The 18,686-nt window shown below is 42.9% G+C and overlaps 1 protein-coding gene across 9 annotated transcripts in view; it reads right to left on the bottom strand.

Moving 5' to 3' along the window:
• LOC130293923 (galactoside alpha-(1,2)-fucosyltransferase 2-like) overlaps window positions 1-18,686 on the bottom strand; it is a 338,139-nt gene that overhangs the window by 313,684 nt on the left and 5,769 nt on the right. For 2 of the 9 annotated variants that reach the window (XM_056543204.1, XM_056543209.1), the window contains exon 1: window positions 11,868-11,986. The exons of 5 other annotated variants lie outside the window; for them this stretch is intronic. The gene's annotated coding sequence lies outside the window, so the exon portion shown is untranslated. Of the gene's footprint in view, window positions 1-11,867; window positions 11,987-18,686 lie in introns of those variants that run through there. 2 more of the 9 variants (XM_056543214.1, XM_056543205.1) reach the window with 2 other exon arrangements.

Genomic DNA, 18,686 nt, shown 5'->3' with positions numbered 1-18,686 from the left:
GAGCTTTCTCTTCTGAGTGTTGCTGTATAAGAGGGGGCGTGAAAGAGGAGTTACAAAAACTGGAGTTTGAAAGCAGGAGGTTGAGATCGCTGTGAGTGTTAATTTCTGAACCCACAAGGTCTACAAAAAATTTTAAGTGTAATTTTGACTGTCTGTTTTTTCCTATACATTTGTGAAATCCCCATAACTAGATGGCCTCCATGTTGGAAAATGCAGTCCAATGTACATCCTGTTCAATGTATGCAATCCTTGAACAACAGTTTGAGGGTGCATATTGTTGTGCGAGATGTGTGCTAGTTGTCCGTTTGGAAGCCCAGATCCTGCATCTAGAGGGGCGACTGGCAACAATGAGAAGCATTAACAACATGGAGAGGATTCTCGTGCTCACTGAGCAGGCACTCTCGGGAATAGAGGTGGGGGAGGACAGTGGGACGGAGTTGCAGGACAGTCATGCAGTTAGCTGGGTTACAGTTAGAAAGAGGGGTAGGGGAAAAAGTGTCAGGGAGGCTAGTCCTGAACTGGCACACCTCAACAAGTTTGCCCGCTTGGCAGATGAGGGGGATGCCATTACAGAGCTAGCAGAACTGCAGCAGGATACCGCCTCTGACCGCCAGGGGGGTGTCTGCTCCAGTAAGGAGGGAGGGAGGAGTACAGGGCAGGCCAGACAGGTACTAGTGGTGGGGGACTCAATTATTAGGGGGACAGACAGGGCAATCTGTCACAAAGACCGGGATCGCCGAACAGTGTGTTGTCTGCCTGGCGCACAAGTTCGGCATATCGCGGATCGGGTTGACAGGTTGCTGGGCGGGGCTGGAGAGGACCCAGCAGTCATGGTACATATTGGCACCAATGACAAAGTAAGAGGTAGGTGGAGTGTCCTTAAAAATGATTTCAGGGACTTAGGCCGCAAGCTTAAGGCAAGGACCTCCAAGGTAGTATTTTCTGAAATACTACCAGTACCACGAGCCACACCAGAGAGGCAGCGGGAGATCAGGGAGGTAAACAAGTGGCTCAGAAGCTGGTGTAGGAAGGAAGGGTTTGGGTTCATGGAGAACTGGGCTGACTTCGCTGTCGGTTACCGGCTCTACCGTAGGGACGGGCTGCACCTCAATGGGGAGGGTGCAGCTTTGCTTGGGGAGAAGATGGCTAGAAGGGTGGAGGAGTGTTTAAACTAGGGACTTGGGGGGAGGGAACCTACAGCAAAGAGGGGGAAGATAGTGAAGATAGAGAGGTGGGAATTATAAATGTACCTGGGGGTGGAGTGGAGGGAGGGGTTAGAATAGTTGATAGGAATAGGCTTCATAGGAAAATAAAACTTACACCCTTGAATCCCATTAACCCCAATAACATAAAGAATGGAAATGTAAAGTGTATGTTCACAAATGCCAGAAGCCTAGCAAATAAAATGGGGGAGCTTGAGGCCTTGATACTGGAGGAACATATTGATATAGTTGGGGTCACTGAGACATGGTTGGACTCCTCACATGACTGGGCTGTTAATCTGCAGGGGTTTACATTGTTTCGCAAGGATAGAATGAACAGAAAAGGTGGTGGAGTCTGTCTGTATGTAAGAAGTGGTATGAAAGTCAGTGTGAACGATGCCATAGTGTGTGATGATTTTGAGGAGGTGGAGTCACTGTGGGTAGAATTACAAAAGGAGGGAAATACTGAAAAAATAATATTTGGGGTAATCTACAGACCCCCTAATATCACTGAAGAGATAGAAGTTCGGCTTCATAAACAAATAGAGAGGGCCGCCCGGGCAGGTACAGTGGTAATAATGGGAGATTTTAACTATCCAGATATAGATTGGGGTCCGGGGTTGGCTAAAACTACAAAGGGGCGACAATTCCTAAATTTATTGCAGGATAATTTTCTGGGACAGTTTGTGGAGGACCCAACAAGAAGTGATGCCTTGTTGGATCTGATCATTTCCAACAACGCAGAGCTGGTTGGTAATGTAACTGTGCGGGAAAACCTTGGTAATAGCGACCACAATATAGTTACTTTTGACTTAAAATGTAGAAAACAAAGACAGGCGGGGAAGGCAAAAACATATAACTTTAAAAAGGCAAATTTCCCTGGGCTGAGAGCTGCACTACAGGACATAGACTGGGGGGAGGTGTTCTCAAATACTGATACAGAAGGTAAATGGGAAATCTTTAAATCAACTCTAAATAACTATACAGCTAAATACATGCCAAAGGGGAACAAATATAAACGATTAAAACTAAATCCTACATGGCTGACAAATGATGTTAAAAGAGCAATAAACAGGGGCGTGTCCTGCAGTGCATGGCGGCGGTCGCATAAACCTTGTGCTCCGCTGCAGCCCAGGCCTAACAGCGGCTACACAGCATTGATCCTGAGCATATCGCTACAGCAATTGTGCCCACCGGTACCTGAACTATCGGGGCACCTGATGATGACCCGGAGGCGAGGGAAAAAGAGCCCACTGAAGCTCACGGCGTTCTTTCCTGCTGCAGAGGCCTCACAAGATGGCGCGGCTCAGTGCGGGTCAGCGTCTCCGGCTACTGGAAGTGCCTCACCAGCGTCTTCATCCTCTCCGACGGGCTGCGCCCTGGAGGCTTCTCCTTCAACTCCTCCAATTCTCCTGACAGGCTGGTCACCCTCGGTGCAGCAGGACCCGCAGGTACCGTTTTCCCCGATCTCCTCCAAGCCACTGGGAGCGGGGACACTGCATACTAGAGGCCCGGGAGGCCCTGATGGGAGCTCTCCGTTGGCGCCCCTAACTGAACCTATTATGAGGGGGCTTCTTGCTGAGTTACACACCTCCATTCAGGGCGACATTAAGGCAGCCGTGTCCAATATACAGCATGAGATCTCCTCTCTTGGACACCGCACATCGCACATTGAGAACAAGATGGCGGAACTCACCTCTTCTCATAATGAAGTGGTGGACTTAGCTAATGGCCTGGAGGATGAGGTTGCCGCTCTTCAACTTAAGATAGCTGATATGGAGGACAGGTCTCGCCGTAACAATCTGAGGGTGAGAGGGGTGCCGGAGTCTGTGAAAACGGAGGACCTCAACACCTTCCTAACGGATTATTTTGCATTGTTGTTGCCTCAGGCTTCCACCCTAGATCTGCTAATGGACAGAGTCCACAGGCTTCCTAAGCCCAAAACCCTACCTGCTACTACACCGAGGGATGTGATTCTGCGCCTTCACTTTTACCATATTAAGGAGCAATTAATGTTGGTGGCGCGCTCCTCACCCTCCCTACCAGAGGAGTACTCGGGACTCCAACTTTTCACGGATCTTTCTGCTGCCACTCTAGCCAGGAGACGTGAGTTCAGTGCAGGGACTAAAGCTCTCAGAGGAAAAGGGATCCCTTATAAATGGGGATTCCCTGTGAAATTGATTATCACCAATAAGGGGTCCAAACATGTGGTCTCTTCCCCGGAGACCCTTCTGCAACTGTGTGCGGAATGGAACTTGCCTGTTGATCTAACTGCTCAGAGGTCCCTGGACATACCACATGCTGCAAAGATAGCTGAAGAATGGAAGGTTGTCTCCCACCGCAAGAAGAAAATCAAGACATGAACTGTTCCTTTGGACAGGCCTGTCCGACTTGTCTCACTGGCTTGCGACTGGGGTATCCCTACCCACCCTTTGGGTTACTTATCCTCTTAGTGCTCTGGATACTTTTCCTGAATGCTGAAACATTCGGCCTAACTGCAGTCGAATGTACTTACCTACCCCCATTAAGACCTACCACATGGTCTTTACTACTGCTTGCTCAATTTATTTGTTCTTTGTTGTTCGTTCTGTTTACTTGTTTTCTGTCCTGTTGGTCCTCCATCACTCCCTTTCTCTAATAATAGATATGAGAGGCTCCTCTTGCGAGCTGCTAAGTATAGTTGTATCATCTTCGACGGGAGTACCTACTCCCTTTCAGTTTACTGTGCTAATGGTTCTGCTTTGCGTTGAGGTATACTTTAATTATGGTGATTAAGGTTGTGTCTATGAATGTGCGGGGTCTTAACTCACCGTATAAAAGGTCTCTGGTGTGGAAGGAGGCTAGACGCCTGGCGGCCGATGTCCTCTGTATACAAGAATCCCATTTATTAGCCCTAGATGCCCATAGACTCCAAAATAAGAGATATCCACATATCTATCAAGCGCATGCTGTTCACAAAAAGGGAGGAGTGGCGATTGCGTTTAAGAACACCCTGACGGTTACTGTCCAGCACTCTGTGATTGACGATAGAGGTCGTTTTATAATTATTGTGTGCTTACTAAACAATGTTCAATATACCTTAGGCTCCTTATATGCGCCTAATGCAAAACAGTGTACCTTCCTCAGGGCATTCTTGCGCAAATTGGAGTCCTTGAGAAAGGGACACTGCCTACTGCTAGGAGATTTTAATATGACCATGTGGCCCAGTGTAGATTCTACTTCGCCCAGTTTGAAAAAAGAACCCACAGGTTTCTTCACTAGTGTGTCCCAAAATGACCTATATGATGTTTGGCGTATATCCCACCCCACGGAAAGGGACTTCACCTTCTTTTCTCATGTACATAAGATATACACCAGAATAGATTATGCCCTTACCTCCCACTCTCTCCTATCATTGGTTTCAGAGGCCCAAATTATGCCCATAGAATGGTCGGACCATTCCCCCATAAGTGTAACCATTAAAGAATCGCATAGCGCTCGCCCGACCTATCTTTGGAGACTTAACCCACTAATACTCCATAATCCTGAATACTCTGAAGCGACCAAGTTGGCGGTTGATGCCTACTTCCGCATTAATGATACTGGCGATGTCACAGACCCCATGCTTTGGTGTGCGTTTAAGGCTACAATTAGGGGCCACTTTATTAGCCAAACTGCCTATGACAGGAAGCTCCGCCAGACCAAAACACTAGAACTCCAACAGCGCCTTGCGGACTTACATAGGCGTAATAAGACCTCGTACTCTCCATCACTAGTAGGAGAAATTTCTCAGGTTAGTGCTACCCTACACTCCCTCTCTTTGCACAGCTATGAGATAGCACTGAGAAGGCTTAAAATGACATGGTATTGGCAGGGTAATAGATCTGGCTCTATACTGGCTAAACAACTTAAAAAACGTCAGGATAAGGGGAGAATCCCCTTCCTTACTAAATCTGATGGTTCTATAGTTACTGACCCTCAAAGTATAGCCAATTGTTTTGCAGATTTTTATAGCAAATTATACAATCTTCAACATGACATTGCTACTCCACAGCCTGATGAAGCAGTTATCTCTTCTTTTCTGTCCTCTGTGTCCCTCCCCTCTCTGTCCGCGGACCAAGCATCTGATCTTTGCTCTCCCTTCTCCACAGAAGAAATTCTTGAATGTGTGCGTTCCCTCAAGCCCTCGAAGTCACCTGGCCCTGATGGTATTACAAATGAATTTTATAAGCGATTTGGCCCCTCTGTAGCTCCTTTTTTGACCAGAGCCTTTAACCGTATTAAGGAGAACGGTGTACCCCCTAAGGAGATGTTGGATGCTCTGGTCATTACCATACCTAAACCTGGTAAGCCATTGGACTCTACCCTAAATTACAGACCAATCTCTCTCCTAAATAGTGATATTAAATTGTATGCTCTGGCTCTTGCTGCCAGGTTAAATAGGGTTCTGCCGGACCTGATTCACAGGGACCAGGTTGGCTTCGTCAAGGGTCGTCAAACGGTGGATGGCACGAGACGCTTTCTCGACATCATCACAAAAGCGCATTCCGATCGGACGCCTTCTCTCTTGCTATCCCTTGATGCGGAGAAGGCGTTCGATCGAGTGCACTGGGGATATTTGCGGAGTGTGCTGCGTAAGTTTGGTTTTCCCCTCTCTTTAGAATCCGCCATTATGGCACTATATACGCTCCCATCTGCTAGAATTTACACGATGGGTACCCTTTCTAATAGTTTCTCACTTAGCAATGGGACTAGACAGGGGTGCCCACTATCCCCCCTTATATTTACCTTAGTTATGGAGCCGCTTGCTCAATCCATCAGGGACTCCCCAAACATTGCGGGCATTCAAATAGGTAAAGTAGACCACAGGATTGGCTTGTTCGCCGACGATGTCATCATTAGTCTCTCCAACCCCCTGAGCTCTTTAGGCCCAGTTATGGATATTATTGATGCCTTTAGTCGAGTTAGCTTTTATAAGATTAACCCCACAAAGTCGTGTATCTTACCATTGCAGATACCCACTGAGCAACAGCGAGTGCTACAAGCTAAATATCCCTTCCAATGGGTCACTGACCAAATTCCTTACCTAGGCATAGTCCTTACTGCGTTACCTGATAAGACAATTGCTTCTAATTTTACTGTTATGAGGTCCCTACTTACTAAAGAAATTGATCACTTCTCTAAGCTCCCTGTCTCTTGGGCGGGACGTGTTGCCACTGCTAAGATGATGCTGCTCCCTAAAATTTTATATTTTTTTAGATGCCTGCCGATGATAGTACCTGCCTCCTTCATTTCACAACTACAGAGAATGCTCTTACGATTTATTTGGGATGGTAAGCATCCTAGGGTTGGTGCGAATATACTGTATCGCCCTGTACATGAGGGAGGTATGGGGGTGCCGAACCTTAAAATGTACTATCACGCTGTTCTACTCGATCAGCTTAAAAAATGGTGGTGGCAAGACGCTCCCCCCCTGTGGGTAGATATTGAAGCTGCTGTCCTCAATGTCTCTAATTTTAATAACCTTCTTTGGGCATTACGCTTTAACCCTACCTTTGCTCCCTCTTCTCCTTTCTCTACTATTGCGGCTGCTATCAGGTTGTGGAGTAAGGTGGCGCGAATTAAAAGTATTTGTCCATCTAGAGTGAAGGATATCCCTTTAGCTGCTATAGGAGACTATATTCTAGATATAGATTTTAAGCCCTGGATAGATGCGGGCATCCTCACGGTGGCATTGATTAGCGATGCTGATGGGTTAATGCCTTTCACTGATATTGTACGCATATTTTCTATATCGCAGAAAGACTTTTACAAATATTTGAGGCTTAGACATTTTTTGAGATCCCTCACTTGGGATAGCTCCCGGCCTCGCACTACGTATGAACATCATTTTCTGTGCAGGGACTCCTCTACTAGGGGTATCTCCCTTGCTTATGTAGCTTTGACTGAGGAGGAGGGGGAGGCGGACAGTACGTTTAAGTCCGGATGGGAGGAGGACCTGGCACGCAGATTCACGACTGAGCAGTGGAGCTTTGTCTTTGACTTGCACAAAAAATATTCTAAATGTGTTAATCATTTCGAAGCTTCTAGGAAGCTCTTATACTGATGGTACTACACGCCGGTCCGTCTGGCTAAAATATACCCTACCACCTCCCCAGTTTGTTGGCGATGTAACCGAGAAAGTGGTACCTTACTACACGTGTGGTGGACTTGCCCGTTAATTGCACCTCTTTGGGCCGACATTAAGAAGTTGTTGGACAACCTAGTGGACTGCCCCTTCCCATGGGGCCCAGAGAGTGCACTACTATTTCTGTCCCTAGAACAAGTTCCCCCGCATTATATGATCGTTCTATATCATATTCTGATAGTTGTGAGGGCTCACATTGCTCGGAGGTGGAAGTCGACTGGGGTGCCGGGTCTTCCTGCCATTCTGGCGGAGGTGCATAGTAACCTCGTGTTGGAGGGATTGATAGCGAGGAGGTGTGGGGCTTCTAATAGCCGCATAGCTACTCTGTCCCAGTGGACGGACAGATGTTCGACCTCAATTAGGGTCGTGGATTAGCTAATCGTATATGCACGATGTATCTCACTCTGATTTGTGTATGTGTATTATGATTATGACTGTTTTGGTGGTCTCTCATTCCTTGTTTCATACATCATACATTGAGGACCTTGTTGTTGTTCTTGTTATATGAAAATTTATAAATAAAGTTTAAAAAAAAAAAAAAAAGAGCAATAAACAACAACAAAAATAGCCTTCAAAAAATACAAATCTGATGGGTCAGCGATAACATTTAAACAGTACAAAGAGCTTAATAAAATCTGTAAAAATGTAATAAAAACAGCAAAAATTCAAAACGAGAGACAGGTGGCCAAAGAAAGCAAAACTAATCCTAAATATTTTTTTAGATATATAAATGCAAAAAAAAAACAAGGACAGAGCATGTAGGACCCCTTAATAACGATAATGGGGAGGTTGTCACAGGCGATCAAGAGAAAGCGGAGCTACTGAATGGGTTCTTTAGTTCTGTATACACTATGGAAAAAGGAGCTGACATTGGCCAGGTCAGTGCTGGTAACACATCATATAATGTACTGAACTGGCTTAATGTAGAGATGGTACAAGGTAAGTTAAGTGATATAAATGTAAGCAAATCTCCAGGGCCAGATGGATTGCACCCAAGAGTTCTTAGAGAGGTAAGTTCAGTAATATCTGTACCCCTGTTCATGATATTTAGAGATTCTCTGGTGTCTGGTATTGTGCCAAGGGACTGGCGCAAGGCGAATGTGGTGCCAATCTTCAAAAAGGGCTCTAGGTCTTCCCCAGGAAACTATAGACCGGTAAGTTTAACGTGCATTGTGGGTAAATTGTTTGAAGGACTTATAAGGGATTACATACAGGAATACATAGGGGATAATTGTATTATAAGTGATAGCCAGCATGGGTTTACTAAGGATAGAAGTTGTCAAACCAATCTAATTTGCTTTTATGAAGAGGTGAGTAGAAGCCTTGACAGAGGAATGGCTGTGGATATAGTGTTTCTGGATTTTGCTAAAGCATTTGATACTGTCCCTCATAGACGTCTGACAGGTAAGTTAAGGTCTTTGGGTTTGGAAATTTTAGTTTGTAACTGGATTGAACACTGGCTCATGGATCGTACCCAGAGAGTGGTGGTCAATGATTCGTACTCTGATTGGTCCCCGGTTATTAGTGGTGTACCCCAAGGTTCAGTACTGGGACCGCTGTTGTTTAATTTATTTATCAATGATATAGAGGATGGTATTAACAGCTCTGTTTCTATCTTTGCAGATGACACCAAGCTTTGTAGCACGGTACAGTCTATAGAGGATGTGCATAAGTTACAAGATGACTTGGATAGACTAAGTGTCTGGGCATCCACTTGGCAAATGAGGTTCAATGTGGATAAATGTAAAGTTATGCATCTGGGTACTAATAACCTGCATGCATCGTATGTCTTAGGGGGGATTAAACTGTCAGAGTCACTGGTAGAGAAGGATCTGGGTGTACTTGTAGATCACAGACTACAGAATAGCATGCAATGTCAGGCTGCTGCTTCCAAAGCCGGCAGGATATTGTCATGTATCAAAAGAGGCATGGACTCAAGGGACAGAATACTCCCTCTTTATAAAGCATTGGTACGGCCTCACCTGGAATATGCTGTTCAGTTTTGGGCACCTGTCCATAAAAGGGACACTGCGGAGTTGGAAAGGGTGCAGAGACGCGCGACTAAACTAATATGGGGCATGGATCATCTTAGCTATGAGAAGCGATTAAAGGAGTTACAATTGTTTAGTCTTGAGAGGAGACGTTTAAGGGGGGATATGATAAACGTATATAAGTATATTAATGGCCCATACCAAAAATATGGAGAAAAACCGTTCCAGGTTAAACCCCCCCAAAGGACGAGGGGGCACTCCCTCCGTCTGGAGAAGAAAAAGTTTAGTCTCAAGGGGCGACACGCCTTCTTTACCGTGAGGACTGTGAATTTATGGAACGGTCTACCTCAGGAACTGGTCACAGCAGGAACAATTAACAGCTTTAAAACAGGATTAGATACATTCCTGGAACAAAATAACATTAATGCTTATGAAGAAATATAAAATCCCATCCCTTCCCCAATATCGCGCCACACCCCTACCCCTTAATTCCCTGGTTGAACTTGATGGACATATGTCTTTTTTCGACCGTACTAACTATGTAACTATGTAACTATGTACATACTAATACACCCAGATTTATCCAGCAGAATAAGGTACATACTAATACACCCAGATATATCCAGCAGAATAAGATACATACTAATACACCCAGATATATCCAGCAGAATAAGGTACATACTAATACACCCAGATATATCCAGCAGAATAAGGTACATACTAATACACCCAGATATATCCAGCAGAATAAGGTACATACTAATACACCCAGATATATCCAGCAGAATAAGGTACATACTAATACACCCAGATATATCCAGCAGAATAAGGTACATACTAATACACCCAGATATATCCAGCAGAATAAGGTACATACTAATACACCCAGATATATCCAGCAGAATAACGTACATACTAATACACCCAGATATATCCAGCAGAATAAGGTACATACTAATACACCCAGATATATCCAGCAGAATAAGGTACATACTAATACACCCAGATATATCCAGCAGAATAAGATACATACTAATACACCGATATATCCAGCAGAATAAGATACATACTAATACACCCAGATATATCCAGCAGAATAAGGTACATACTAATACACCCAGACATAGCCAGTAGAATAAGATACATACTAATACACCCAGATATATCCAGCAGAATAAGGTACATACTAATACACCCAGATATATCCAGCAGAATAACGTACATACTAATACACCCAGATATATCCAGCAGAATAAGGTACATACTAATACACCCAGATATATCCAGCAGAATAAGATACATACTAATACACCCAGATATATCCAGAAGAATAAGGTACATACTAATACACCCAGATATATCCAGCAGAATAATGTACATACTAATACACCCAGATATATCCAGCAGAATAAGATACATACTAATACACCCAGATATATCCAGCAGAATAAGATACATACTAATACACCCAGATATATCCAGCAGAATAAGGTACATACTAATACACCCAGATATATCCAGCAGAATAAGATACATACTAATACACCCAGATATATCCAGCAGAATAAGATACATACTAATACACCGATATATCCAGCAGAATAAGGTACATACTAATACACCCAGATATATCCAGCAGAATAAGGTACATACTAATACACCCAGACATAGCCAGTAGAATAAGATACATACTAATACACCCAGATATATCCAGCAGAATAAGATACATACTAATACACCCAGATATATCCAGCAGAATAAGATACATACTAATACACCAATATATCCAGCAGAATAAGATACATACTAATACACCCAGATATATCCAGCAGAATAAGATACATATTAATACACCCAGATATATCCAGCAGAATAAGGTACATACTAATACACCCAGATATATCCAGTAGAATAAGGTACATACTAATACACCCAGATATATCCAGCAGAATAAGATACATATTAATACATCCAGATATATCCAGCAGAATAAGGTACATACTAATACACCCAGATATATCCAGTAGAATAAGGTACATACTAATACACCCAGATATATCCAGCAGAATACGGTACGTACTAATACACCCAGACATAGCCAGTAGAATAATGTAGTTTGTTCTTGAATTGCTAGATAAAACAAGCTAAAAGTACAATCCATCCATGTTTCCTTTACTGATTTATAGCACTTTAAATCTATGTTAACCTTCTAAAGTTTAGGGCCTGATCTAGCATTTATAGCACTATATGGCCCATGATGTAAAGAACACACTCTGGCTACACAAGTATTATGAGCAAAACACTGTTACAATGTAGGACTAATATTATGTAGATTTTTCATGTTTTAATGGAGTGCAGCATTTGGTTGATATTTTATGCATTTGTTTCTTTCAGAAAAATAAATGAGTAAGATGTGTTACCACTTGTTGCCATTATCCTGTGCAGATATGTTTTATTATTCAGTGTTACAACCTAACAGTGGTTGGAAGTCATGAAAAATATACTTACAGTAACATTTCTCACCGATGTGGGGTAGAGACTAGTAGCAGGGTTTTCTTTCAGAATAAATAATCCAGCAGGGGATGGCCTGTCCATTCATGATATATATGGGGATGACCTTCTGAAGGCTTCAACTATTTTATGCTACTGCATCCCTTCTATAGGAGCAGCAATTTCCCTATTCTTCTGCCCTGTGGATTCACACCCAAAGCTGTAAGACTTACACAACAGTGCTGTTTCAGTTTCACTGCGAGTTAATTTGGGCATAGCATGCCTAAACAGCTCCCCCTGTCAGATAGACTCAGGTTTCAGACCAAATGACATACACATTTAGAATTGCATTGATAATGGCAAATTAAATATGCCATATGATTAGCATAATACAAAGTAAAAATTGTATTACCATAACATTTTATTCTAACCGGTTTCAACACTGCTTCACTTTTAAGAGTTGTTTTTCTCTTTCTTAGTACTATAGTCTAATTTTTCTAATTTATTGTACAACACCTGATCAAGAATGACACTGTGTAGGGGAAAGTCCAAAAATGGTTAAGGGGTTTTTCACCATAAGGTGATTTTAGTATGTACCTGCCAGACAGTAATGGACATACTTAGGAAGGATCTGCACTTGTCTTGGGCTGTTGTGAGATCACAATAACGCTGTGGCTATCTTTTTGTGAACTGGCTTTTTCCTGTTGGAGTTCGTTCAAAAACTACACATCCCATAGTTCCATGTTTGTAAGCTTGAGGTCACTTTCCTCCCTCCCACACATCAGCCACCCCATGTATTGAAACACAAATGAGTTGCATTCTATTCAATAGACCAGTGTTTTCTATCCAGGGTGCCTACAGCTGTTGCAAAATAATCTCTCTCCCACCCAGCGGTCGCTCTGCCCAGTGAAGCAGACAGGCTCCCTCTGATCACCTGACTAGTGATGTCCCATGTCAACGCACTGCAACCTGGGAAAAAACAAGACCTGAGTATTTTTTTATGCTGTTGAAAATAAATATTTGGGTGAAAATCACAGAAGAATTGTGAGACCACCGTCACACACAGGTACAGACACTATATTATGAACAACACTAACTTCACAGTAGCATAGTCAAATAAAAAATAAATAAAACCTGGAATACCCCTTTAAGGAGTACTGCAGTATCAGAAAATTGTATTTAAATAGGTCTATTACCCCAAGACATATAAGTTACTAATATCTACAGTTTGCGGTATCACAAACTGTACTGACTTTTGCATGCTATTGCATGATACACCCCTGACAGGAAGTTGTGTATTTTTTTTCATTTTAAGTGTAGTATTGTCTTCAGCTCTCTTGCTCCTCCCTCTCTCCGGAGACAATGCACCATCCTCTTCTGTCTCAGAAGGTGTGGCTAAATCTTGTATCAGAGCTCAAGACCCACCCGATGTAATCACTTCTGACCAGTCCCTACAGCCTACATCACATCTCCCTGTCATATACACATATACATCTTTATTGGGACATTTAGAGAGAATGAGGTGCGTTTACAGTATGCTGACAGGAAATTAATACAGCAGGTGCTGCAACCTCACTGAGCTATAATGTTCAGCAACAGCTTTGGGCAGGAAGCTGGCAGAAGTTCTGTGGGAGGGGACGAGGGAAAGACCGTGATAAAGAGCTGAGGGAAATTAATGCATTTTGTGAACTGTAGTGCTGAGCAACTTCTCAACTAGGAAGTACAACCATATATTTCCAAATTGCTTTTTTTTTTTTTTATTATTTTAGAACTGGGTAGGCAGGTAATCAATGTGATATGCTTCTGTTGCATTTATTTATTTATTTATTTATTTTAAGCTGTGTAGGAATTCTCCTTTAAAGCCACCTCAGTTCTAGGGATATGTAGAGGTCTAACTAGTTTTCTCCCCTTAGTGATATTCTATTACATGCTATGGTGGTAAACCCCTAAAAGGGGTACTCCGGTGGAAAACTTTTTTTTTTTTTTTTTATCAACTGGTGCCAGAAAGTTAAACAGATTTGTAAATTAGAAATGTGGATGCGTGGCTCTACAACATAAAATGTACGAGGTTAACTGGATACCTCTCACCCAAAAGAGGAAAAAAGGAGTTAAATCAAGGAAAATAAAATATACCAGTCCTCAGTACACTAACTCTTCAAAGAGTTATATGGTATCAGTCTGGGAATGCCAAGAAAGGAATTCGATAAGATATACCAAAAAATATTAATTTATTATATGTACCTCAATATATATACATGAGATATGGATATCAAGTGACAATTAAAATACAATTTAAAAAATATTAGTGTTAATAATGTGCCTTACGTGGGGCCCCACGTTGGCACCTAAAAATACAGAACGGATGCCACTAAATAGCTTGGTAAAACCGATATGTTAATATGGTCACCAATTCACACAAGGAGTAGAAAAAAAAAATAGAAAAAACACAATGGCTCAAATGAAACCTAGAGAAATTGTGTCCCCTATAACGGGGTAAATTGTCCTACAATGAAAGGAACAACCTGCAAATGAAAATACAACCTACAAATGCAAATATAAATGTAGTATGAGACCTGCAAATAAAGTACAAAGAAATACAGAATATAGTGCTGATGATATCAAACAACTCTGGTTTCCAGTGATAACCATATGTTCTATCCTGTAAATGAATAAATCGCAGTCTTAATATAGTGCACACTTGACCTCCAGTATAAACAGATCTATTCCTTAATTAAGGCATCTACTGGATGCTACTTGCCACTGCTTTCCAACAGCAAACACTTGCTGAATAGAGGTCTACTCCCCGCTCCCTGCTTTTGCAGTTCATTGTAAACCCACTCACCTATCCCTACCTAAGTGGGCAATTCTCCTAAACTGGCGGCCTCTAAGTGGGTGACGGTCCCTATACAAACTAAGTGCACGGGATTTATACATCACGAGAATAATCAGACAGACTGGGTAAAAACCAAAAAGATATGCCAAGGACAGACCAAGAGGGAAATATCAGAACCATTATCAGAACCAAATAACATCAGGATCAAATCAGGATCAAATCAGGATCAAAACACGGCAATGTCCATGTCAGAGGCAGAAGTCAGAAAAGGTCAAGATACAATGGCAGGTACAAAAAGCTAGTGAGGATACAGACTCCAAACAAAGGCATGTGACCTGCAGATGTCTGTTTCAATATAGAGCCGGGTGAATAATGGGACGCCAACACCAAGCCCGACTGGAATAGTACTTCTGCTTTCTGACCCGTTCAGTAGCTTTGAAATAACCAGGACTGATTGCCAGCACCGTGCAGAGAAAATATCAGAACTAGAACGCAAGTGTGGTGACAAGATATAGTTCTCAAATCGTGATGCCAGGGCACCATTAACTTACATGGTCTGAGGTGGAGACAGCTTCTCCTGGGCCAGGCGTGGGGCAACAAACACAATGATGCCAGGTAATGGATAACTGTATTTTTACTGAGGCAGGAGCAGATGGTACAATTCTCACAGTGCAGAACAGAGTAGAAGGGATTCAGTGTAACCCGTGGGAGCCCTGTGGCCTTGCTGGAACTTATGGTGGGTGCTTTTCACCAACTTGAATTTACTTTCTATTAGAAATGACAGACTTGAGACTTGGAGCTATCCCACGCTGACTAGGGTTCTACTAAGGTCCAGGGTATGAACTCACCAACTCCTGCGCGGGAAACACTTACAGAAAGGTGGGGTTAATTGGACAACAGATTTTCTTGTGGCTTCCCTATGAAAAGCTGTGCAAAGAATCAATGGTGGAGTTGCCTTTTTTCAGAGGCCTTTTTAAAAATGAGAGTAGCAATCTGACTGGTTGCTATTAGCAACTCCACCTCTGATCCTCTACACAGGCTTTCATAAATCACCCCATAGTGAATACTTTCTTTGTTTAAAGGAGTACTCCGGCGCTCACTTTTTTCCTTTTATCCTGTCCGGGCTGCAAAATAAAAGAAAACACACTTTCTGTTACCTGCCAATGAGCCCCTGGAGCTCCGGTACATTCCGGTACAGGTGTTCGGTCCCCGGGCTGTATTCTTCTTACTTCCTGTTAGCCTGGCACGTCACACGGAGCTTCAGCCTATCACCGGCCGCAGCAATGTCCCGCCTCGGCCGGTGATAGGCTGAAGCTCCGTGTGAAGTGCTGGGTCGGGCTAACAGGAAGTAAGAAGAATACAGCCCGGGGACCGAACACCTGTACAGGAGTGTACCGGAGCTCCGGGGGCTCGTTGGCAGGTAAGAGAAAGTGTGTTTTCTTTTATTTTGTAGCCCGGACGGGATAAAAGGAAAAAAGTGCGCGCCGGAGTACTCCTTTAATGCACAACTGTCACATAAAGATAGGTCAATAACCTGTCAGCACAGCACAAGCTGATCACTGGTTTACTGCAGCCATACATTTTGGCATTCTGTGTCTTCTATGCTTTAAAAATGACTTATCTAGTGTTGCTCGCAAATATTCGCAATACGAATTTTATTAGCGAATATCGCATATTCGCGAATTCGCGAATATTCGTGAATATAGCACTATATATTCGTAATTATGAATATTCATTTTTTTTTTCACAGTACACATTACAGTGATCACCCCTCTCTGCTTCCAGCTTGTGTGGTGTAAAGAAGGCTCTAATACTACTGTGTGAGATTGGCGTGCTCATTTTCGCACATGCAAAAATTTGCATATGCAAATTTTTGCTTATGCACATTTTTGCTTATGCTAATTTTCACATATGCTAATTTTCGCATATGCGAAAATAAAACGCGAATATTACGAATATGTGAATTTTGCGAATATATGACAAATATTCGTCCATATATTCGCGAAATATCGCGAATTCGAATATGGCCTATGCCACTCAACACTACTTTTATCCCCAGTTGCCAAAAGTCAGAGAGGCATGGAAAGGGATCTGCAATCTCTTTTCCGACATTACAGCTCGCTGACTCATCGCACAAGTGTCATAATAGAAAGAAACAGAGTTGCGTGTCAGTCAAACTAAATGGGTGCTGTGACACCAGAGGGGAGAGGCTTGGCAGCCCCGGGGCATTGTAGAATACTGACTATGCCTCTCTGACTTTTGGCGACTGTGGATAAAAGTAATTTTTACAGCATAGAAGACACGAAGTTCCAAAACAAAGATATGGCTGCAGTAGACAGTGATCAGCTTGTAGGCTGTGCTGTTGGTTATTGACCCCTGGGTGATTGGAGCAGCAGCACATGATCCCATATCACTCCACTATTTCTCTATAGGGTCTCCATACATGTGAGTGCAACGATCAGCAATGTTCTTAAGTACCATAGAGAACAAATGGAGATCATGTGCTGCTGCTTAATTCATTTGAGGGACAAGGGACCTCTATTCTCAAAATCAGTGGTGGTCCCAGGGGTCAGGTCTCACCGATCAGATATTCTGTGTATAGGTGATGACCTTTGGTGTACAGTTGCCAGATTGGACCAACCCCCCCCCCCCCCCCTACACTGCTCCCCATGGCCCTCTCTCTCATATATACTTTTCTATATGACACCCGTATCTCACATACACTGCTCCGTATGACCCCCTCACATATACTGCTCCCTATGACCCACTGTCATATAATATATATACACATACAGTACAGACCAAAATTTTGGAAACACCTTCTCATTCAGAGTTTTCTTTATTTTTATGACTATGAAAATTGTAGATTCACACTGAAGGCATCAAAACTATTAATTAACACATGTGGAATTATATACATAACAAAAAAGTGTGAAACAACTGAAAATATGTCATATTCTAGGTTCTTCAAAGTAGCCACCTTTTGCTTTGATTACTGCTTGGCATTCTCTTGTTGAGCTTCAAGAGGTAGTCACCTGAAATGGTTTTCACTTCACAGGTTTGCTGGTGTGGAGGAGGAGGTGTGATGGTGTGGGGGTGCTTTGCTGGTGACACTGTTGGGGATTTATTCAAAATTGAAGGCATACTGAACCAGCATGTCTACCACAACATCTTGCAGCCCCATGCTATTCCATCCGCTTTGCGTTTAGTTGGACCATCATTTATTTTTCAACAGGACATTGACCCCAAACACACCTCCAGGCTGTGTAAGGGCTATTTGACCAAGAAGGAGAGTGATGGGGTGCTGTGCCAGGTGACCTGGCCTCCACAGTCATCGGACCTGAACCCAATCGAGATGGTTTGGGGTGAGCTGGACCGCAGAGTGAATGCAAAAGGGCCAACAAGTGCTAAGCATCTCTGGGAACTCCTTCAAGACTGTTGGAAGACCATTTCAGGTGACTACCTCTTGAAGCTCATCAAGAGTGTGCAAAGCAGTAATCAAAGCAAAAGGTGGCTAGAACCTAGAATATGACATATTTTCACACTTTTTTGTTATGTATATAATTCCACATGTGTTAATTCATAGTTTTGATGCCTTCAGTGGGAATCTACAATTTTCATAGTGAAAATAAAGAAAACTCTGAATGAGAAGGTGTTTCCAAACTTTTGGTCTTTACTGTATGTATATATATATATATATATATATATATATATATATATATATATATATACATACACTGTTCCGTATGACCCCCTATCTCACATATACTGTTCTGTATGATCCCCTATCACATATATACTACTCCCTATGACCCCTATCTCACATATACTGCTCCCTATGACCTGCTATCTCACATATACTGCTCCCTATGGCCCCCTTTTTCACATATACTGCTCCCTGTGGCCCCCTTCCTCACATATACTGCTCCCTATGGCCCCCTTCCTCACATACTGCTCCCCATGGCCCCCTTCTTCACAAATACTTTTCTCTATCTAACATTATA

The sequence above is a fragment of the Hyla sarda genome, chromosome 10 (genome assembly GCF_029499605.1).
Source record: "Hyla sarda isolate aHylSar1 chromosome 10, aHylSar1.hap1, whole genome shotgun sequence".
Lineage (NCBI taxonomy): Eukaryota > Metazoa > Chordata > Amphibia > Anura > Hylidae > Hyla > Hyla sarda.
The sequence above is the reverse complement of the archived record's forward strand: the minus strand, read 5'-3'. Positions and strand labels throughout refer to the sequence as shown.